Source organism: Protopterus annectens, chromosome 6.part0 (assembly GCF_019279795.1).
Source record: "Protopterus annectens isolate FY-2018-M chromosome 6.part0, PAN1.0, whole genome shotgun sequence".
Classification (NCBI taxonomy): domain Eukaryota; kingdom Metazoa; phylum Chordata; order Ceratodontiformes; family Protopteridae; genus Protopterus; species Protopterus annectens.
This window is the reverse complement of record NC_056737.1, coordinates 1,497,144,377-1,497,167,850: the sequence shown is the minus strand read 5'-3', so window position 1 is coordinate 1,497,167,850 and position 23,474 is coordinate 1,497,144,377. Positions and strand designations below refer to the sequence as shown.

Genomic DNA, 23,474 nt, shown 5'->3' with positions numbered 1-23,474 from the left:
ACCCAGCATCATTATCATATCTGCTATGACTTCATCTGTGCCTGCTGCTTTCCCTGACTTCATTCTCCTAAGTGCTACTCTTCCTTGTTCTAGTGTGGTCTCCCCCTCTTCGCTCATCATAGGCTGTGTTTGGGGTAGTGCAGCTTCTCTTTCAGAAACTGCTGGAAGTTCTGCTTCCATCTGCCATTGATGTCCTCTGGACTGGTGACCAGGTTATTGCTGGCATCCCTTATGAAGGGTGCCTTGACTATCTTCTTTGCCTTTCTGTCTTTTTCTTGCAACCTGATATAGCTTCTTTTTCCCCCCTACTGCATCAATTTCCAGAAGTTGGTAGAGTGGCTCTGATGTCCTGTTCTTTGTTATTGAAACTCTTTTCTTAGCTTCTTTGATAGCCAATCAGCATTCATTCCTAGCCTTGGCCATCTTTTCTATCTCCCACTTTTTCTTGCACTTTCGTTCTTTTTTTGACTTCCTGGACTTCTGCATTCCACTGCCAGCTTTCCTTATGTACCCTATTTCTATACCTGTCAAAGCCACATATCTGTTCTATATTTCTCACACATGCTGCTTTGAGGGAATGCAATTCTTCTTCAACTCCACCTTTTCCACACATTTCCTGCTCTTTGTAGGGAGCTAGTGCCTTGAACTGTTGTAATTTGTCTACAGTCAACTTCCAGGCCTTCAGCCTAGTCTCTGTTGACCTTAGATCCTTCTCTGACCATTTTTTACAGCTGATTGTGGCAACCAGTGGTTTATGTTGTGGACTGATTGTTTCACTGGGGATGACATTGCAATCACTGATTCCACCCCAGTACCCTTTCTTTACTAGCAGGAAGTCTACCCATGTTGGATGTTGGCCAATCTTGCATGTGATCTTGTGACTGTCTCTCTTTTTTAACCATGTGTTGGCCACTATCAAGCTGCATGCCAGACATAAGTCTTGAATGGCCTGTCCTTTTTTATTCCAGTTGTCCTACCCATGTGGACCCAGGCAGTCCTCATATCCTGTTCTGTCTGTCCCAATATGTGCATTCAAGTCACCCATTATCAACACCAATTTCTATTGTCCTGCTTTATCTAGTAGATCTTGCAAATGGTTTATGAATGCACTCTTAAACTCACTATCACAACCCTGCTTGTGGGGCATAGGCTGAGGTTGTAAATACTGCCCTATCCTTACATTGGAGCCATGAATCTATCACTAATTCTAATGATATCCCTCATTGCGTTCTGAAGCTTTTCTCTCACCACAATTTCCCTACCATTTCTAGCCTGTCCTCTTCCTGAGCAGTAGACTCTGGCTCCAAAGCCAAGTGGTGTTGCTGCATTGCCCTTCCATCTTGTCTCTTGGCTATACAGGATGTCCAGTGTCCTCCTTACCATCATGTTAGCAACTTCCAAGTGCTGTCCTGTCAGTGAAGCTAAACTGAGTGTAGAAATTCTTAGTTCTTGTTTGGCAAGTTGATTGATTTTACGTCCAGCTTTTGCTCTATCCCAGTTAAGATAGCCTGGGCAACTGGAACTGTCTGATCAGTAGCTTACTGACCCAGGGCTGCAGAGCTTTGATAGAGGGCACACACTAGTCAACAGAGGCACATACACCCCTCCCACCATTAGCATGGGTCCCTGGCATAGGTCAGAGTATGCTGGGTCTTCAACTTACTTATTACTAGCAATTTCCCATGCAGTTTTGGTGACATCAGCATGATCAAATCACCTAGATCCATATTTTACACCACTGAGTGGCTAGCCCTGCCACTGTGCTGTCTGTCATCAATTTTCTCCTATCTTGAGGATACTGCACACCAGAGTAAGATCACAAGAGTGGTTGGTTTATAACCTATTGCCTCCCATAGAGCACCATGTAGAGTCTGTGCTGCTGACCACAGCTCCATTCATTGGTGAGTTTGAAATGGAAGCACTCAGCATGTTTTTGGAAGTGGAAAGAACCCCACAGAAACAGAGGGAGAACAGGAAAACTTCAAACAGATACTGGCCGGAGGTTAGGATCGAACTTTGTATCTTGTGCATTAGAGGCAAAGACCTTACCCATTATGGAAATTGGTCTTATTGTATCCTATACAGACATTTCTGTAAAAATCTAATTCATACAGGAGATTATGGAATGAGCGAGAGAATGAAAATATTAAGTTCTTCGTTGCCACATTAAGCTTTGTTCATGCTGACATTTATTAACGGTTTTATCTGGCGACTTTTTAAACGTACAATTATAATACAACATAATAAGGTAGATGTTTTAATGACTGATTCTACATTTTACTAATGACATTTACCAAAGATGATTTACTAAACATATCTAGTATGATCTGACATCTTTGCATTAAAAGATGTCATTTCATTTGTAGCCAGTTTTAACTGGGAATTTGTACCCTTTGATGAAGTTTGCCCAAAGATTGTCTAAAGGCAGTATCTGTTCGCTTTTTGTCTCAAAACAGTCTATCCAATAAAATATAATGTTAGGATATCAAATTCTGATAAAGTGATTTCAACAGCCATCAACTCCAATAAAAAGTAGCAGGATAGTTAAAATAACTAATGACATTTACCAAAGACAAAGGATTTCTGATTATTTGTTACTGATGATTGCTTGTCTTTGACGAATAAAGGCTTGTCACTTTGGAACACTACCTGGGTTTCATGATTTTTGGAAATTATTGTGACTGAGCTCATCAATTAAGTTTTAAGACCACTAGTTTCTCTTTTTTTTTTTTTAATTTTATTTTTTCCTCAGCATTTGTGGTGGTGAGGTTGGAACTAGACAGATTCCTATGCTGGTTCATTTTTTATACTTAAAATAACCCACACAGCCATGGATATTATAGAGAATACATATAGGAATGCAAACATGACAGTATTTTTTTTTGTGTGACAGCATGAGTCAAAGTACTTTGCCAAAGTGTTAGTGGAAAAATATACGTTCAGTGCTATGCAAAACAGTGAAAATATTTTATTATGTGCACGGGATCAAGGCAGTATTGTAACTTTTTGCAATGACTGACTTTATGTATATGAGACACCATTAGGACTTCCTAAGCCCTCATTACTAACTGCTGATGTTACAACTAAGCTCTTGGAATTTGAGCACATGGTGTACATTAGTGTGCATCTCTGTGAATAAATGACTTTATTAAAACATAATTGCTTTATTGTTTATTAGGTTAGTTATATTAACTGGTGTTATTTTGCTATATATGGAAATGTTTGGTATGGTGTGTTACTTCTTGAAGGCTGTTGAGCCAAGGTGCTAAAGTTTTATAATAAAGTTTTTTTGGGCTGTAGCCTGTTGTTATTTATTTATTTTATTCATTTTGCTGGCTGTTTGCATTTTATTAAAGCATGTCTGATTTATAATGTGGAAAGTGCTTTCTATTTAGGAACAAAATACCTTGTCATGAGAATAACCAACAAATTGTCAGTGATTAAGTATAATTTATAAGGTGCTGTTTGTAAACCACAGCAAGTGACTAAGTCAGTTGATCATCAAGTATACCTTAATATGTTCTAACTGTCTGAGATGGAGATTGTCCAAACACTGAGTAAGCAGGGTTTTGAGGATCACAGTGGAGCATGCCTCCCTAAACACATATGTGTATATGTGTGCGAGCACATAGATAGTTAGCGATAGAGAGTTAAACAGAAAGATCATCATTGATTTGCTTGACATTTGTTGACTGGGAATGTCTGACTAGTACAGACCCTATTTTCAGCAGAAGCCTGGACTCTCTAGATACATACCTTTGGAATGTGAGAGGAAATCAAAGTACCAAGAGGAAACCCACGCAAATGCAGGGAGGACATCCAGACTCTGCACTGAAGACACCCCGGCCGAGAATCGAACTGGAGGACCTCTTGCTGTGAGGCAACAACATTAACCACTGCACCACTATGCCACCTGATGGATTTACTGCACATTAACAATTCAAATGACATCAGAAATAGTTATTCTAGGGATATAAACCTTTTCTGCAAACCATCAGACTCGTTTGGAAGGACAGGTATATTTCGTAGAGGATACAGTTGCTCTGGAACAGACTCCAAATCCACATAAAACAAGGTTCATCCCTGTCCATTTTCAAGTGTAACTTAGACCTCTGGATGCAAAACTACTAATAGACAGATGCAGATCTTAAATGCCTTATCCCATGTATGGTTCTCCTAAAATTATCTACGGTATGATCCCAGTTATTCTCATTAGGGATAATATATAATGACTATGGAATATGTAAGGCTAATCTATAACCAATGGGATATGTTAATTGACCTATGAACCTATGATAGATAGATAGATAGATAGATAGATAGATAGATAGATAGATAGATAGAAAGACGGGTTTATTTTGTGTGTTTCAAGCAATGTTGTATGGAGAATGTCAGTATTTTAGATGGTGCTCAAAGCCATTCCACACTCAAGGACGATATATACATTTTGAAAGCTAAGGACTAATTCTGATGAGATCCCCTAGACTGCCAAATAACTCTCAGGAAGAATCCATGTTGTAAAGGTAGGAGACTGTTCTGAATACAAATGAACTTGCCAATAGGATCCCACTGTGCTCTGGACTTGGCTTTTGCAAATGCATAGTCTTCTGAGCTGCTTAGTGGATAATGTCAGTTGTTTTTTATTCATAAGATTTGTTACAGTTAATCTCACTCATTATGACAATTTAGTGTTTTATCATGTACTGAAAAAAATGTACTCGGGGTATAAAAAACTAATTCACTTGGATGAAGTTTGTTGAATGCAATATATTCATCATTTAGGATGCAAATAATTCTTGTCTCCCATTATAACGGCAGGAAACATTAACAACAGCCACTGTGGTTAAGGACATATTCTTTGATCTGGGATATGAAACCATAAAAGTGACCCATGCAACCCAGGTTTATTTAGTGACACTAGTGCTGGAGAATTCAACAGCAGCAGGAGAAGTGGAATGATGAATCATAACCCTGCTAGCATCTATTTGGATGGAAGCAGCTGGACTATGCAAGCGGTGCACCTAAACTTAATTCATGGAAAGTATGGTGATCATTGATGGGGTGAAAAATAACTCAATACTGGGGCGAAAAGTTGAGACCTTTGTCAAAAAAGGGCAGGGCGACCATCCTCACATTATAGCTACTACAAGCCTTCACAAATCATGAACAACAGAAGCTGTAGGAGGTAGTGTTTAATCCAACTACATCACATCAAGCAATTTTCTGCCAAGGAATTATAGATTAAATGTTGGAACCTTCTTCCCTGTCTACTTCCTAGAATCGTTTTCCCCATTTATCTGCCGCTCCAAGTCTAACACAATGGTCCTGGTTGAATAAGATATGCAGTAAAGCAATCAGAGGAATGACAAACATTAATATAAACTAAAGAAGACTAGAAGCAACTGTCTCAGTACCATGAGGACACCAAAATTCAGCCCCTTAGCATTCCTTGTGGCAAAAATATTAATAAATTAAAATCTCTCCTGTAAACGAGCAGTCACAGTAATAAAAAAAAAAAATTACAAATCATATGATACTCAGAGGGATTTCCAGTCACTCTGTGGATGTTAGTGTGCCACTCAATGTCTCACTTGTTTGACCAATCACAAATACGATATCTGTTCATTGGAAGGTCCTGCTAAACCACATTGTTCAAGCACAAAAAGTGCAGAGGTCCAGTGACTTTGCCCAGCTGTGGCACATGCTGTCTGTTACATTAACCATAAAACCTGCATTAACAACAGAAGCAAGAGTGACAAAATGACTCAACAATTTCCTAATATTTGGCCTTAGCTCCCAGTCCTTTTAACATAGCAACAGATGTTTTTCAACTTTATAAAGCAATTAGACTATTATTTGTATAAATGCAAACTTCAAAATATGGTAACTATGGCCAATATTCTGGAAGACCACTCCCATGCCCATATAAATAAGTTTCTCTAAATATTTATGACATGAGATTAAGTTAATACCTGTGAATAATGACACAATAAACAGGTACATAATGTCCCCTTCAGTACAGGATCAGTGATCTGCTAAGAGAAGAATTCTTCTTCTTCTTTCGGCTTTTCCCGGTTAGGGGTCACCACAGTGGATCACCTGTACACTCATGATTGGCAGTGGAGTTTTACAGTGTCGAGTTGCCAGCCCAGCACCCAACCTTCCACAGAAGGCACACACATGCACTCATGCCTAGGGCCAGTTTAGAGTGTCCAATCCACTTACAGCATGTCTTTGGGATGTGGGAAGAAACCAGAACACCCGGAGGAAACGCACACGACCACAGGGAGGACATGCAGACTCCGCACAGAAGGCATCCCAGCCGAGGATCAAACCGGAGAACCTCTTGCTGTGAGGTGGCAATGCTAACCACCGCACCACTGTGGCTGCCCACTGCTAATAGAAGAATTAAGTTAATCAGGTAATGTGGATATTTGTCATATGCATTCAAACTGAACTAAAACCATACAGCCATGAAACCAATATAAACTATTTAAGTTAAGCTCATTTCCGATGTAAAATGAATATTGCAAAAAAAAAAAAATCATAGATTGATGAAAACACACACACTGCTTTCATTAAACTCCACCACTGTGCAGGCAAAACAGTAAAAAATCTGCATCTGTATGCTGAGGCATGTGGCTTCTGGGCTACATCCCTGATAAGAGGAGTCTCCTCTCCACAACCACACTGTAAATGTTCCTACAATGAAGGGGGGAGGATGTAAGAAATGAAAACAGTAATGCAAGCAGATGTTTTATTTTATAAAACTAAGGCTGATTCCATCAATTGTGAAAACAGAGTTTGGGTTTCGGTTTTCATACTTCCATGTACCAGGGTGTTTCATTCAGAAATTAATCCATTTGTCAAAAAAAAAAAAAAAAAAGATTAAGCTAATCCTATAGTTCATAATACTTTAATAAATAATCACAGCCTTGATGGGTAACAAAAAGAAAGTTAAACATAAAGCAGATGTCCTCAGTTGTACAACAGAAATACTTTTACATTTTAGCAAAACAAGAATGAATTATAATACAAAACAATAATAATATTTAGACATTTCCACAAAAATCATAAAAATAATGCAGAACTACCTACAAGCAGTGCTCAAACAACAGTCTATGGCAGGTGTATCATCAAAACAAATTTCAATATTCCTAACTCAGAGAAGAGTAAGATAACTTCACACTGAAAACTGTTTAATTATGTGTTCAAAAAATGGTGAAACAGCCCACTAAAACATCCACTGATGGCTGAAACCACTAAAAGCAAGTTTAATTTCTAAAACACTTTCAAATTCATGTTTTTTCTGTGTCCAAGAACAATTATTATGTTGCAGGTTCATAAATGTGGAAACTGGCACATAATTGTCTATAATTGTTCAGCCAATGAATCCATTACAGTGCATAATTTCTGTTTACTTTAACTGCTATAATGTATTCAAAACACTGGAGTCAGTGACTAAACTATATCCATTTGGCATTTAGTCATTTCATATGGTTACCAGTTACTACAACTCAGAGGGCTGAAAAAATGTTTTCATAATGTGCAACAGCAACAGGAAAAGTATAGCACAACAAATAAGACAAAGCGTTACCTCCTAACAATCTTTACTTTAAGAATTAAATACTCGAATACATCATAAATGATAGAAGGCAAACATATACAAATAATATACCAAAAAAATGATAGGCAAATGCACCTATTGAAACTTCCAGGTTAGGTTGTGTCATTAGAATAGTGCAATTTAAAAATGTAAGACTTTCAGATTCCATATTTTCAGAAGTTGTCATTTGTCCTGTTATTTACTTAATTATTGGGTTTTGCTTTCATCCTAATTTATCATGCCAAGTTAGTTCATACACAGTACAAACTTTTGCAAAAATATTATCTTTGAAGGCCAAATGATAAAATGCCTTTTTTTTCTGTTCATTATAATAAGTGTATTTCCACATTATAACATGCAGTTCTACTAGAATACATGTGCAAAATAAACTTAATCATAATTTACACATTCATTACTGTGAACGTAAACTAAATTATGGATTGAAACTAAATGCTAAAAATGCATTATCATATCCTTTGCAAAGTCATCTACCTCAGGGAACTAACTTATTGACAAAATGCCTCTAATAGTAACCCAGTTATGTGGGATTTGGGAACATGTGGACAGTGATGGAACTTTCGACCAACATGTGTCCACTGTCATAAAAAACTTCATCTATATTGCACAGCTTATAAAAAAGGGCATTGTGTCTAGATTTAGGGGTGTGAATGTCCCTCTTTACTCTTCCCTAATTAGGCAACTCATTCAGTATAATGCCCCCTTTGAAATGTATCTGTCCAGACTCATGCAACAATTGAAATGCCCACAAAGATACCTTACTAATAGGAAACAAGGCCTAAACAATATGTTATACATAGACTGACTTAAAGCCCTGTCAATATACTTGGTATCCTGCAAAGTGCTAAGAAGTGACCTGACTCTGGCATACAAGGTATTCTCTGGCACAGTATTGATGAACCTACTGCACATCAACAAGTTAAAAGGCATCAGAAGTATTCAGTCTAGAAATCTAAACCTTGCCTGCAATATCAGCAGAATGGTTGGGAGTGAAATGATATCTTACAGAGGATACCCTGCTCTGGAACATACTCCCTATCTATGTTAAGTGAAGATCTTCTCTGTTCGTATTCAAGCACAACCTGGATTAATGGTTGTATAGTAAAAGAATTACCACAGGACTGTCTCCTTTACTACTGATGGATATTGGCAGCTCCTAATTGCTTTAGCCCATGCATGGGTCACCTCAAATTATTTCAGGTACAATCCCAGTTATTCTTATTAGAGGTAATATATAATTATTGCCCCTTGGATAGGTAATGCCAGTGTAACACAAAATGGAATAGGTTAGTGCAAGCACTAAAAGGGAGAATGGCTATGATTAAAATGGCCTGCCATTGCAGCTAGTGTTGTATGTACCTATGAACCTAGTAGTGATTATGCTACTGAAAACTAGCTCCTACTCCAGTTATCTTGTAGAATGTAGAACAGTATGCATTTCTTTGGTTTGTATATTTCTTCATGTAAAGCATGTACTGTGGTAAGATTTGAATCCGTTTCAGAACGTGACAGTGAACTGTGATACTGTGTCAGAATACCCATGTAAGATGACAGAATAAAAAGGATAAATACCATGCTGGGTTACTGACAGAAAACAATGAAACACGTAGGGTGTGTAATACTTCGTATTGGACCAAAATAGGTTTTACAGTATAGTTATTCAAACTTTCAGAGTAATATAAGCCTTTCTTAGATCCTAATAATCTACTCATGTGGGATTCAATACTTTTATACACAAATGTTGTTAGTAAAGGAGGGCAGAGACCACCATTTCCTTCCAATATAGCAAAAAATATATATATTTTTAGAAATAACAGTGTGAAGAAAAAAAAATAATAGCATGCAGCTTGAATGTTTACATATTAAATTTTCAATGCTGACCATTGACTGAGAAAACCTTTATCCATTACTGATGGATTTACTGCAAATCAGCAAGTCAAATGGCATCAGAAATACTTTGCTTAGAGATCTAAACCTCTTCTACAACATAAACAGAATGGTTTATATCTTAGTCAGGATACTGCTGCACTGGAACAGACTCACCATCCACATAAAACAAAGTTCATTCCTGTCCATTGTCTAGTGCAACTTGAATCTATGGATGGGAAACAGAAAATTTACTGTAGGACTACCCCGTGTACTACTAATGGACAAAGGCAGCTCCTAAATTATTTATCCCGTGCATGGGTTAATTATCAAATTATCTATGGTATGATCCCAGCTATTTTTATGACATATAATATATAGTTATTGACCATAGAATTGATACAGCCAGTCTCTAACCAAATGGGATAGGTTAATTTGAGCACAAAAAGAAAATTAGCTAGGCTTAAAATGGCCCACAAGGGCAGCTAGCCTAGTACTTCCTATGAGCCTGTAAACCTGTAAAAGAAGCAGTGTGAGAGTGTGTGTAATCAGCCTGAAAGAATAAATGGCAGTTTGATAGACTGCCATGAAAATCAATATGCTTCCTGAATAGTAGATAACAGCCATTGTTAAGTTAGGAGGGAAGAAAGAGAAAAACATAAGTTCAAGTAGAGCTAATTCAGGAAGGTTACCATGAGGTGCATTCTGTGTGAATACCTTATAATGGATATTTCCAAGACAGAGACTGCCTTACCATGGCGCTTTAGCAGCACAGGGGTATATTGTTTCTGTGACTGTGCTAAATGCTAATCAAGCATCCCCGGGGAGAGGCATAAGCTAAGTATCCATGTGCTCTCCCCAGAACTGCCTGCAGTAAGGCATTTATGCAGCTGAGTGATTCACAAAATGATTCATCTACAAAAAAAAATCACTACTGCCCATGGCCGCTTTTGTTAAAGAACACAGCTAAAAGCTTGTGTTCACCCATCACTATGGAGGTAAGTGCTAGGGAGATTAGCAGACAGGTAATGTTGGGGATGGTGCATACAGGTGTGTTTGTGTCTGACTATACTCTACTTAGGAGGTGGCATTATGGGAGAGTTAATAAATGTAGAGTTTTAGTAGGTGTGTGCAAGTGCGTAAGTGTGTGTGTGTGTGTGTGTGTGTGTGTGTGTGTGTGTGTGTGTGTGTGTGTGTGAGTAAGCATGAATGGAGGAATGTATGTTTGTGCTGGTGGGCTGTCATGCCTACACACTCCCCTAGACTGATGACTAAGTCCTGCAACACTGTTGGCAGGGGAACACCAGATAACAGAGATAATTCGGAAAGGCACTGAGAATGCCTGAAATGCAATAAGAAAACTAAAAGAAGAAGTTGTGCAGCAAAACAAACAAGTCAGGTGTGATACTAGACACTAGGGATCATTCTTTATAGCATGCCTGAAAGGAACGTAGAAAAATAAAAGGAAAAGTTGTACAGCACAGAAGCCATTGTCGGAGGAACACTAGATGCCAGAGATTATTCTTCACAGTATACCTGAAAGGAAATTAGAAAATGAAATGAAAAAGTTGAGCAGCATGAAAGATGTGTGTCGGGGAGGGGTAGATTAGATACAAGGGTTCATTCCTTATGGCATGCCTGTAAGACCCTTAAAGGTTTCAAACTCCATACCTTCACAAATCGTACAGTGGATATTAGTCCTGTGCTGCACCACTTGTTTTAAGAGAGATTATTATTATTAAATCTGGAATTAAAAGAAATGTAAAATAAATGGGGGGGGGGGTTCAATGCCTGCACCTTTGCCATAAGAAGGGACACCATTTACCCACAATGCTAACTGACCAGCAAGTGTAGCAAGAGCTTTTTATGAAACTCTAATCTCTGGAATTCTTCAAGGGCTGCTACAGTACCTGAGTTTCAAGGACAGGGTTACTAATAGATGCAACAGAAGTAGCATTCTGATACATCAAGGACAGACAACTGAGAGGGACTGGTGTTTGGTCATGTGGGTGGAGTCTTCTAAACAAAGTTTGGAGGTTCACTAGGTGATTCCAGAAGGAATTTTAAAGTATTATGTGGAATCACACTAATAGTTAATAATCAACAGGCCTAGCATCACAATGTACATTAAGAAGACTGAAACTAATATCTACTATTATTGACTGACTGTAAGGATTCCTGACTTACGAGAGCAGGATTGAAATATAAAATGAGACTTCAGAGATATTCTGTCAACCCAGGGACATGTAAGATGTGTTTTGTGTGTGTGTGTGTGTGTCTGGACATGTAAATATGTGAGGTAGACTGAATGAGGAAGGTGCCTGTGCCAATGCAATGCATGAGTTGCCAGTGTTAGCTAGGGCAGGAAAGTACTGATAAGCCCCAGTGGTAGTTAAGGATGACTTAAAGACATGTAAATTATCTGATGCTGAGGTCTTTCCTTGTCACCTTATGTTGTAAAGAGCTTTTTTTTTTATCACAGTGCTTACTGCTAGTCCAGGGTATCTCTGAATAAAAAAAGGCTACTACAATACTTATAGACCATATATATTGAGATGTGCTTAAAAATAGTTAAAACCAAACAATGAAAATAAAATAGGTATACTTTATTATCCTGTCAACTATGAGATCTCTGAGAGACAGAAAACTTAACTATACAGTCAAAATGAAAATAATAGTAGTCAGATGAGAATAAGAGGTGACCGTTTAGAATACTAAGCTGCCTCTTAACTAGTAGTATAGGTATTCTGAACAGTATAACTAGTACTGTAGGTATTCTGCAGTACAAGCTGGCACTCCCACCCTAACAATCTAAAAAATGCAGTGAGCGGCTGAAATTCTGTACAGAACTGGGTTATACTTAAAAGGGAGAAAGAACAGACGAAAAATGAAGGAAGGAAGGAAAAAAGACAAACAATGAATAGCTGTTATGGAATCAAAGTAGTACCATTTAGCAATTTTGAAAAGTAGCACTTGAATTAATGTTAGATTTTTTTACTTTCACTCTCCCAAATGAACACTGGTTTTAATTTTGGAGTATCATAGAGAAAGAACCTTCACCTTTATGTCAGGCCATGGACCCTACTACCTAAATTTTTGTCTGACAATAATGCATAAATGCATACACACACACACACACACAAACACACACACACACACACAAACACTGTGATACACCACAATGTTGTGCTCACACATTCAGATACACTGCAGCTCTTTCAGTGATCCAAGTCATGGTTTTAAGTATCTGAGATGCTAGTTGTACATATATTATTTTTATTATGATTATTGTTATTATTATATATTTTCCATTTCCTTTTCAGACGATTGTCAACAGATGGTATGCTATGTTCTTTTCTGCTCGGTGTAAGTGTGACTGAAGATAAGATACCACCTATCAGTTACTTCTTAGGTCCTGGTGAAGAACTCATAGGTTCATAGGTGTATACTAGGCTAATGGCCTTGGAGCCTTTACAAGCCTAGCCCATAGAAGTGCCCTGGCATTGTGCCACCCAAAGTTAGTTCCCAGGGCCTCCATCAAGTAGAGCCATTGGAGTGATCTCCGGGGTGAACTTTCTATTTCCCATCCAATCATCAAGATTTCTGTTGAAGAGGGCCAGTGAGGTGCTCTGCTTGACATGCATGGGAAGTCTATTCCAGGGCATGGGCAGTCTCTGGGTTATGAACCTGTCCCTCCAGCGCATTCCATTGATTGTGGTAATGAGGTTGAGGTCTCTGGAGAGTGTGGTATGGAGGGACTGGAATTTCTTTAGATGTAGCATTTCTAACTGAGCTAGGTCAGACTTGGCTTTGTAAGTCAAGCAGAGATCACATCTTAGTAGATAATATGAGACAGAGAATAGCTACTCAGTATCCTACAGTGTGCTTAGAGGTGACATGTCTGCCATTCAAAGCATCCTCCGGCCTATTACAGATGGACCTACTGAACATCAGCAAGTCAAATGGCATCAGAAATACTTAGTCCAGGTATCTAAACTGAATGTTGTAAAGAGATGAATATATATCACAGCACTGTTCCAGAAGAGAGTATCCATTCAAGTAAAACAAAGCTCATCCCTGTTCATATTTAAATGCAACTTGGATCTAAGGATGGGTAATAGAAAATGTACTCCAGGTTTGCACCTCATTGCCACTAATTGGTAGAGGCAGTTCCTAAATGCTGCATCCCTTACATGGGTCCTCTAAAATTATCTAATATATGATCACAGTTATTCTCACTAGGGCTAATATACAATTATCAGCCAAGGGATAGGTAAGACCAATCATGAAATGTTAATTCAAGCACCAAAAGGGAATTAGCTAAGCTTAAAATATCCTCCAAGTGTACCTATGTTGTGCTAGTAAATAGTTTAAAAAAATTGCCCATTTTAGATCACTAAGTACCCCTCTTACCCTCCACCCCCCCCCCCCAATCTTCAACAGCTTCTGGCGTTTATGTGCAGCAGTGCACCACTCAGTAGGGACAAAGCCTAAGGTGAGGCTGTGATTGAACAGGGCACACATATGCGGTGCCATTTCACTTTATAGTTCATGTAGAACACATCCAGGGATATTGTCAGTTCCCTTGGAAGCTGTATTCTTAGCCTTGGACAATGCAGCTTTAACCTGTGCTGCAGTAATGCTGGCTGCTTGCCATTCCTCTGGTACTGTGATTGGTCCTTTAGGGGGGAGAGAGAGGTAAAGTTGGCCTGAATCTATTGGCCAGTATGTTGGCAATATCTGTTGGCTCAGTATAGGAGGTACCATTGTGCTGTAACTCAGCGCAAACCTGGGTATTGTCATGAAGATTATTGATATAACTGTAGCAGGCTTTGTGGTTGTTTTTAGTGTCTTCCACAATTCTGCCTTCATAACTGGCTTTAGAGGTTTTGATGAGTGATCTCACTTTTTGTTGAGGCTAATAAAGGAGTTTTTCCAGTCTTGAGATGTCATCTTTTTCTGCACCAGTTTTTTCCTTCTGTTGTAGAGTTGGCTTCCTTTTTTTGAGGAAAACATCTTGGTCCTGTTGGGTATGGCTAGTTCCATGCATTTTTGTATGTGTTCGTACAGTGCATTGGCGTATGATTCGGCAGTCATGCATCTATTTTCCATTGACATAGGTGCAGCAAAGTTAGCCACCTCTGTTTTTAGGAGCCCAAAGTCAGCTTTGGAGAAGTTTTTCATGGTGGTTACCTTTGCAGGGGGTGAGGGTGAGATGTGGATTTCCATGGAGATTACCTTGTGAATCTAACCAGGGAGGAACTGACTACTGGTGTAGAGCAACAGTTCCCCATGTTAGTAATAACCAGGTCAAGGACTGTGCATCCTCTAGTGGGAATAAAAATAAGCCAGTCCAAGGCATTGGAATTGATGAATTCCAGGAAGCGTTGGGCCAGTGTATTTCTACATGAGTAGTTTTCCCAGTTGATGGAGGGGTAGTTGAAGTCACCTAGTATGGAAGTGTTGGGTTGGACCCTAATAGTTTCCAGGGTGCTTAGGAATGTGGAGTGAGAGTCTTGGGACATAGTTTGGGGCCTATAGCATGCTATGACCTGAATCGCCATCTTACCCAATGTCTGTTGTACCTGAAGTATCTCAGATGCGTTATACTGGGCTACTACTCTGAAGGTGTGCATATCCTTTATTAGTATGGAGACGCCACCACCTTTGGAGCTTCTTTTCCATGTTCTGGGACCAAAAGGTGTGGAATGAGTTATAGCCTGGTAGTGCAGGGGTGCTTTCTACTGCTTTAAACTAGGTCTCTGTTACAGCACAAATGTTGATGTTCTCTATTTTGAGGAGTGCTTCGAGCAAGTGCATCTTGAGATTTAGACTTCTAGCATTGAGCAAAATGACCCTCAGATTGCATTTATTTATAGCTGTTACGGTGGTAATTTGGTCTTTGGAACATTACCTAAAAAGTCACTATAGGGGTGGCAAGAGCCTTAGCCAGTATCCGGAAACCCAGGGGTGACAGGTGCAGGCCATCTCTGGCAAAGTATTGAGGTCTGTCAGTCATGTCATCCCAAGCAAACAGATATTGGATCCCCTTAGAATGACACCAGAAACTTAGCCAATTGTTGAAGTCAGTAATTTTCTGCTTGTATTGTGGTATAATTTCGGGCGATTGTTGGATGCTGCTCAGGGCTAGGGTCATACCTGCCTGGGCCACATAATCTGAGAGCTCCTCCATGTCTCTTTTCATGTAGTCCAGTGAAGTCATTCACACCCACATGGACAGAGACAGAGTCATACTTGTACTTGCTGTGGAGTGACCTGAGTGCATGTGTTATGGGTCAGATTCTGGCACCTGACAGACAGATGACTGTTACCTTCTCCTTATAAAACCAAGTGAATGGGACATCAGTGTGCCTCACTATTGAGTCACCTATGATTAGTGTATTGGCCAAGCTGTTTTGCCTTAGGGGCTTAGGTTGAGGGGCACACAGTGCAGGTGAGCTGTGTGTCTTGTGGTTTGTGCTGTGTTGCAGTGGTTGAGTGCATTTCAACCTTGGAAATCTCTGCTGTTTGGGTAGATTTCATCTGATAGCCTCCTCGAATGTGGGTGTGTGGCTTGTGTTTTTATGTGACAGCTGTGATGATGGATGTTCTGGAGGGCTATGCGTTGCATGTGGTATGGTGCAGGTGTTGACCTTCTCCTCTTGACCAGTTATTCCGGTATTGGCTTGACAGTGCATGGCTTCCAATTTAGATATATAAGTGTAGCTCTCACAAGTCTGAATGTTGGGAGGTAAGGGGAAGAGGATTGCCTGTGTACATGAGGCAGTTGCTATACTGCCTCAGAATGCTCAATTCACCAGGTTAATAAGAGAAAGCACAGGGAACTGAACTTTAGACATGCCAGGATGGATGGTCATTATTACTAAGTACTGGAACTGTTTCCTTATATAGTCCTTTTACAGGAAAAATGTCACTCAAGATGTTTGAGCCAGTACAAGGCACTGCCAAGCACTTGAGAAGAAACTAATATGTAGACTCTGAAACTCATGAACATTTGAAAACTCAAGTAAATGTATTGTTAAGGTAATTTTGGGGTAATAAATGGTATCATATCACATAAGAGTTCTTTTGTAAATGTTGGAATTCATTTTGAAATTAGTTCAACAAACAGAATCCTAGTACTCTCACACAATGTCTGTAGAACAAGTAACTTCTCACTCAGACAGCATGCCACTGCAGCTAGAAATGTACAGGTTAAACATAAATCGTTTCCGGTCTGTTGTAAAAAAGGCAATGACGATTATTCACTTAAAAACTGTCTCCTAGCAACACAACTGCAAGAAATAAAAGGGTCTACTACAAGTGGTTTTGTACTAGTAGCTTGCAGTATACCTGCTTGCTGCCACTTGCTCAAAAATGCTTGTGATTTAATTTCCACTGACCGGATTTCCCATTTCTACATAGGTCTTCCAACACCCAGTCATATAAAATGTGTAGCCCTACCAGAACTTCAATACTTAAAGTAAAACTCCCACCCAGTACCCAACTTGACTCCTCAGTCCCTTACACTAAAATTCCACTTAACCTCACTGACCCTAAAATCCACAATTGCTCCTGAAACCTAAAATGCTAACACTCCCAAAACTAAATTCCCCAATTGCTCAATAAACCTAAAATTCCCTTCTTACTGCCTAACATTAAAACTTCCTTCCATGTCTCTCTAATCTTGTAGAAGTGTATGGCTTCTTATCAAATCTATCCAGAGATTTACCTTCTTTCTCATTAGGCAAGGGGTTTTTAGATGCACTGCCTATGGCCCCTTGGGACATAAAGAGCCAATGCATGGGCCATAAAATGATTCTTGAAAAGGTATCTATGGGAATCCAGAACCTTCAAAAATGATCTGGCTTCCTGGTGGCATGTGTTTAGGAGTCAGGCCGCAAGGAAAAAATCAGAAATACATCATCCACAGCCTCTAATACACAAGGAATAGCTAGAGATTTGTACTCAGGAAGCCTAAGAAATTCCCAAACACTCTATTTTTAGTTTGGGGATAATCCTGAACTTCCCAGTTAAAGAATTCCTTCATCATGTGGAGTGTGTCTCTGTAGAGCAATGTATGTGTATGTACCTTTAAGAAGCTATCCAAGAGCTCGTACAAGTGTATAAATACTGAGCCTGACTACCATTTTGTAGTAAGCTGTTGAGATGTAGGCATGTGTGTATGTAAGTTCTGTTTGTTAACTAGTTCATTTGTATTTTATGGTGCTGCTATCCATCTTGACGTGTGTCTATATATTAAAGCATCTTAACAAAATACCCCGCCTGCTTGTCATCTATGTTAAAGAAGGATGAGTGACAGTCTCCAAAAGTAAAATCCTCAGGAGGTGAGGCAAGATTTTCATCATAGTCAGACTCAGCATATGACCCAGAAGAAATATGATTGACCTATGCTAACTATTCCCTATCAGAGTCATAAGAATCAATAGACTCCTGATGGGGATTTGTTCCTCTTTCCTTCTCCAGGAGAAGATCATGTTGCAGAAGTCCTACCAGGCCTGAGCTGCCTGGACTTCATGAAATCCATGAGATCCTCAGCCAGTCTGAAAACTTCCTTCTGGTAGACATCCAGAAGGCCTGGGCTGAGGCAAGTTAGGAATAGCCTTCTTTTCATTGGTCTTGGTACTTAGACATGGCACTGGATGTCCTGAATGCAGGCCATAAATATGTGACCGTGGTCTGTGGTCAGTTGGCTGCAGGGTACCTCTAAGACTATAGAAACATTGATCTCCACTAAGGTAGAGATAGAACAGGAGTCAGAAGCTAGGATCTGCAAAGTGACCCCTGATCCATCTGAAGTCCTGAGTCATTCAGTCTACATGGAAAATGAGAGACCTGACAGCAAATGCATCTTTCTTTCTTTGATGATCACATGCCTTGGTGGTCTGCTGGACAGTGAATGAGTATTTTCCAGAACCCTTTTGTGTCTTCGAATACTTCTCCTTCTTCTTATGAGGAAAACCTGGGTCAGCCTATCCAACAGACACCAAAGAGTAAGAAGGCCACCAATGCTCCCTTTCCTTGTCTAAACATTTTCTACAATGCTTAATCCTTCTCAGAAGCATAGTTAATTCAACAAGTGTTCTGGGCTTTTACAGTGTGCCATCAGTCCACCACCTCTGCCCTTCAAATGAAGAGCAAAAAAGTACTTCACTGTAATAGAATAAGCTGATCAATGCAATGTAAGTGATCAGCAAATTACAGTTAAATGTACAACCCCCGCTCTTCCACTGAATAACCAAAAAAAAAAAATGATGGATGTTCCTTCTATTAACACACTAACCAGGTTACCAGATGCAATACATGCTCCCCACTTCCTGCTCCATCCATTCGGGTCGCGTTTCTGTGCCCTGCCCCCAACCCACCATCAACACCTTCTGCACAGAGCACTACAGTGCTTTTGCTTTAGTTACAAAAAAAAAAAAAATTAAAACAGTTCTCTTTTTTAAAATGTTGCAAAGTGATAGCTACAAATGTACCAAACAGTTGCTACAGTTGATACCTACCTGCAAGGAGCACTATGGCACTTATGACTTAGTAAAAAAAAAAAAAGTTATTTTTAAACTGTAGAAAATTGCTAACAGCTGCTACAGAGTTTACCCTGCCTGCATGGAGCACTAAAATGCTCAGGTTAGCAAGCAGATATGACAGTTTAGACCACACACAAAGCATTACAGTGCTAAGGTTTGAATACACTACTGGCTTTTAAAATCTGGTATTACCTTAACGAAAGATCGGGCTCGGCTGGTCGCACCCCCTAACACTCTGCATCTGGGTCAGTTGACCCTCTCAACCTGCCCTAGCTATGCTACTGATCCTTCTAGAATTAAAATTACCACAATGGGGACAGATGGGCCCAACATGCTCTGAGGACAGGCAAAAAGATAGAGTAAAAGTCCCAGTGATGAGTTTGCTTCCAACACTCTAGGCAAACATTCATCTTAGCAACTGATATCTAATAGAATTTAGACAAAGAAAAATACAATTATTTCCCAGCACGGTGCTTATTCTTGCTGTTCAAAGTTCTGGCTTCAGACTGACTGATGACACTGCAAAGTATAATTGAGCGCCAATGGCAAGAAAGAATTGAAAATATTGTGGCAGCTAATGACTCTTACACCATGACATCCTGATGTCGGAGGGAAGGCTGTCCTCTAAGTCAAGAGGAGGGGATTCCATTCTCTGGTTTCAGGCCTGCCAAGGGCTTCCACAGAAGGAAGTCCTACGCAATTACTACTGCAACAGTGAAACATGGTGAAGATCACTCACGTTCCCATAGCTTAGAGATGACATGCGTGACTTCTTTAACATGCGTACTGTACTAAAATTATATAATATTGAAGATGTACACTGAATATTTGCTATTTACAATTTTAAAGGAAGATACTCATAAAAGCATAATGGTTATGGCATCTCCTCTTTCATCATAAGACATAATATAAGGACAGATGTACTTCTCCAATTTCATGGCATTTTATAAGTAATAGTTAGCATGATGTTAACATTTATTTGTAATTATCCATAATTTGTGCGGATGAAAACATTGTTATAGTAAAGTACCAACCTGACATTTTCCTGTCTGCTCCCACTTTTCAGATTCCTTGGTCATAGTCCTATCAATATCTAGCCTACTATTTTGAATATCATTGTGATTCAAATTGGTTCACAGAGCACTTACACAGTGCTTACTCTGAGGGAGATCCCTTTATGAAGCATCCAGTAGCTAATTCAGGATGTAAGACACAAAGTATAGTGCTACCATTATAAACAAAAGACAACATACTAAAGCAGATGGTCAGCAGTTATAGTAGTACAGCAGTACACCACAGGAGATAACAGTACTACAGCTACTACTGACTGACATGCACAGCAGTGCACCACAGGACTAACAGTACTACAGCTACTACTGACTACCATGCACAGCAGTACACCACAGGAGTAACAGTACTACAGCTACTATAAACTGACATGCACAGCCGTACACCACAGGAGTAACACTACTACAGCTACTACTGACTGACATGCACAGGAGTAACAGTACTACAGCTAATACTGACTGATGCACAGCAGTACACCACGGGAGTAACAGTACTACAGCTACTACTGACTTAACATGCACGACATCATTACAAAGCCACCCATCTGAATCTGGAGCAGTATGTGCAGCTACGTGCAATCAATGCTGCAGTGTCAGTGGCGTATGGCATAGAGATAAGGCAGTACAGCTATGTGCAATAATTTAGTGTCAGTGGGACATGGCATAAAGATAAGGCAAAACAGCAAAATGAAGCATTCGACAAACAGATATGTGGGTATGCACACCAATGTGCTCATCCTGTTCATCATATTAATGGAGACAGATAGATAGATAGATAGATAGATAGATAGATAGATAGATAGATAGATAGACATAGACAGATAGATAGACAGACAGATAGATAGACATACAGACAGACAGACATACAGGGAGACAGACAGACATATAGATAGATAGATAGATAGATAGATAGATAGATAGATAGATAGATAGATAATAGATAGACAGGAAATAGGATCACTAAAAGGAGAGAGAAAAAGACAAGGATAAGCAATAAGCCACTGATTGTGGGGGAATGGAGTTCATTTTTTATTTATTTTTTTGCTTTGTATGCATCTGATTGTCTTTAAAGTGCAGATGGGAAAGATAAAGAGGAAAGACTTTGGTTTGGATAGTGGGAAACTGTCAGGTAGATGGTGCCTATCAACAAGCATGGAACACAGCAATAGATAGACAAAGGTGGATTACATGCAAAAGCAGTGGCACCCAGTGAATATAGACATACAGAGGTTTGACAAGAGGTGATGGAGGAGGCTTGGAGATGATGGAGGAGGCTTGGAGATGATCACATTATGAGCAATGGTATAAAAGGAAAGGGAGGGGTGATATCATGGCGGCTGCTATGGACAACTGCTAGGTTCGCCCAGAGGACAACATACACAAATCAAACACATAAGGGGAATATGTCATGAGTTAGTTGCTCCTCAGGAAGTTTGATGACTAAAGCCCACCAGTCCAATGCCTCATCAAGTTTCTTGTTAGTGTGCTCCATGTTGCCAATGCAGTTGTCCAACTGTCAGTGCAACTAATTGGCCACCAAACTCCACAAATGCTATGTCACCATAGGTGACACCCCTTCTCCATCTTCAGGTAGGCTGAAACAGAAGGTACCACAGAATTCCCATGTCACCTCCAGCAGAGAAGCCTTCACTCTCCTAATGAGACGCAGACAAGAAGGATACCAGAGATTCAGCAACAACCACAGCATCAGAAAGAAACTGAGGACAATGCAGCCAAACTACCTTCTCTGCCTCAACTGGACCAACCTTCGGGAAATATCAATGGAAAGAAAACTATATGATGTATACAAGATGTATATGACTTGAACATCACTGCAGTTGTATACTGGAAGGCTATACAATGCAAACATACTCTGCTGTCTGTAGAGGGTACTCTTGCCCTCTGTGGAACCAATAACATTTAAAAGCAAAGCAGATGAAATACTGTAAAGCAAAAGTGGACAATACATAACATTGTATGAGACAAATGGCAAAAAAAAAAAAAAAAAAGAAACACACAAAGTACTTATCTTGTAATATTTAGTGAACCTGTGCCTCTCACTGGTGAAGCAGGTCAAAAAGGTGCTTCTTAAGTCATAGCAACATTCCATGCAATGTCATCCTGTGCTAAGGATGAATGTGGAGTAAGAGCACCACTGTCACGCTGAACCTAGTATCGCCTTTTTAAAGGGTCTGTTGTAACACCCTAACAGGCAAACCTTGAAAAGCCAGTGCAAAAAAACAAGAAATCCTGCTCTCCTTGGCACATCTTGTAGAACCCCTGAGGTTCACACTAAATATGTCAGTGGCTCAACAGGTAGTACATTTGATCAGAAGGCTATGTGTTCTACTCCCACCGCTAGGTGGGACTGTGCCTATGTCTTCTAAGTAGATCTTATCTAACAAATAAAGGAACCTTTATAAAAAAAACTGAGTATCTATCTTTATTACAAGGTCTGAGTATTTTATTTATTTTACAATTGTTGAGTGGGCTAGTCTAACTGGATACATGTCCATTTTCAGTAGAGGCCCGGGGAGACAAGCTCCAACATTAAAGTAATGTAACAGGACTACAAATAAAAATAAATTGTAAACAGTACATTATTACAAAGAATTAATGCAAGCTCCAATATTAAGGTAATGTAACAGGGCTACAAATAAAAATACATTGTGAGCAGTAAATTATTACAAAGAATGAATGCAGTTGACAGCTAAAGGGATTTATTTGGATTGATTACAAAATGTGAGGACAGCACTTCCAACCAGAGGAAGTAACTAGGACTGAAGAAACATCCTGAGACCACAAGAAGGAGAAAACTAAGCACAACACTAGTTGTCCTCCTCCAGGAGCATCAAGTTGATCAGTTTTAATTGTAATTTTGCTTTAACCATTTGTGTTCTTTTTACATCAAGACTCCTCAACTTGCTAACCCAAAGACTAGAACTGAGCAAATAACCCTACACCCCTAGGTTCCCAGATTAATTTGCCTGGCAGTTGGTTCAGGAGATTCATGCTATTATCTGGAAACAATCTGCTTCCTGTGGTACAGGGTTTAATTCCCTCAGCCTTCATTTGCCTATTGTATGACTGAGTAAGTCACTTAACGAAACAGTGCTTTGACACAATTAAGAAAATTTGCAAAGATCCTTAATAGTCTCCTGGGCTGTCAAATATGACCACTGAGTAGGTCTACTCAGGAAGCAATATTGTATAGCCAGGAGAATGGATGCACATTTCTGAATTAAGTGTCACACAATGTAGTGTTGCACCAGTGGCACAACATACTTTTCCTGGCCTGTTGGATGAGCATACTGTAGAATTTACATGCAGAGCAGTAGCTATGGTTAGTGCAGTTGGCAGAGTAAA

At 39.5% G+C, this 23,474-nt stretch overlaps 1 protein-coding gene across 1 annotated transcript in view; it reads right to left on the bottom strand.

Annotated features, from left to right (window-relative positions):
* DPP10 (dipeptidyl peptidase like 10) overlaps nucleotides 1-23,474 on the bottom strand; it is a 3,628,631-nt gene that overhangs the window by 2,161,723 nt on the left and 1,443,434 nt on the right. The gene's annotated exons all lie outside the window — the stretch shown is intronic.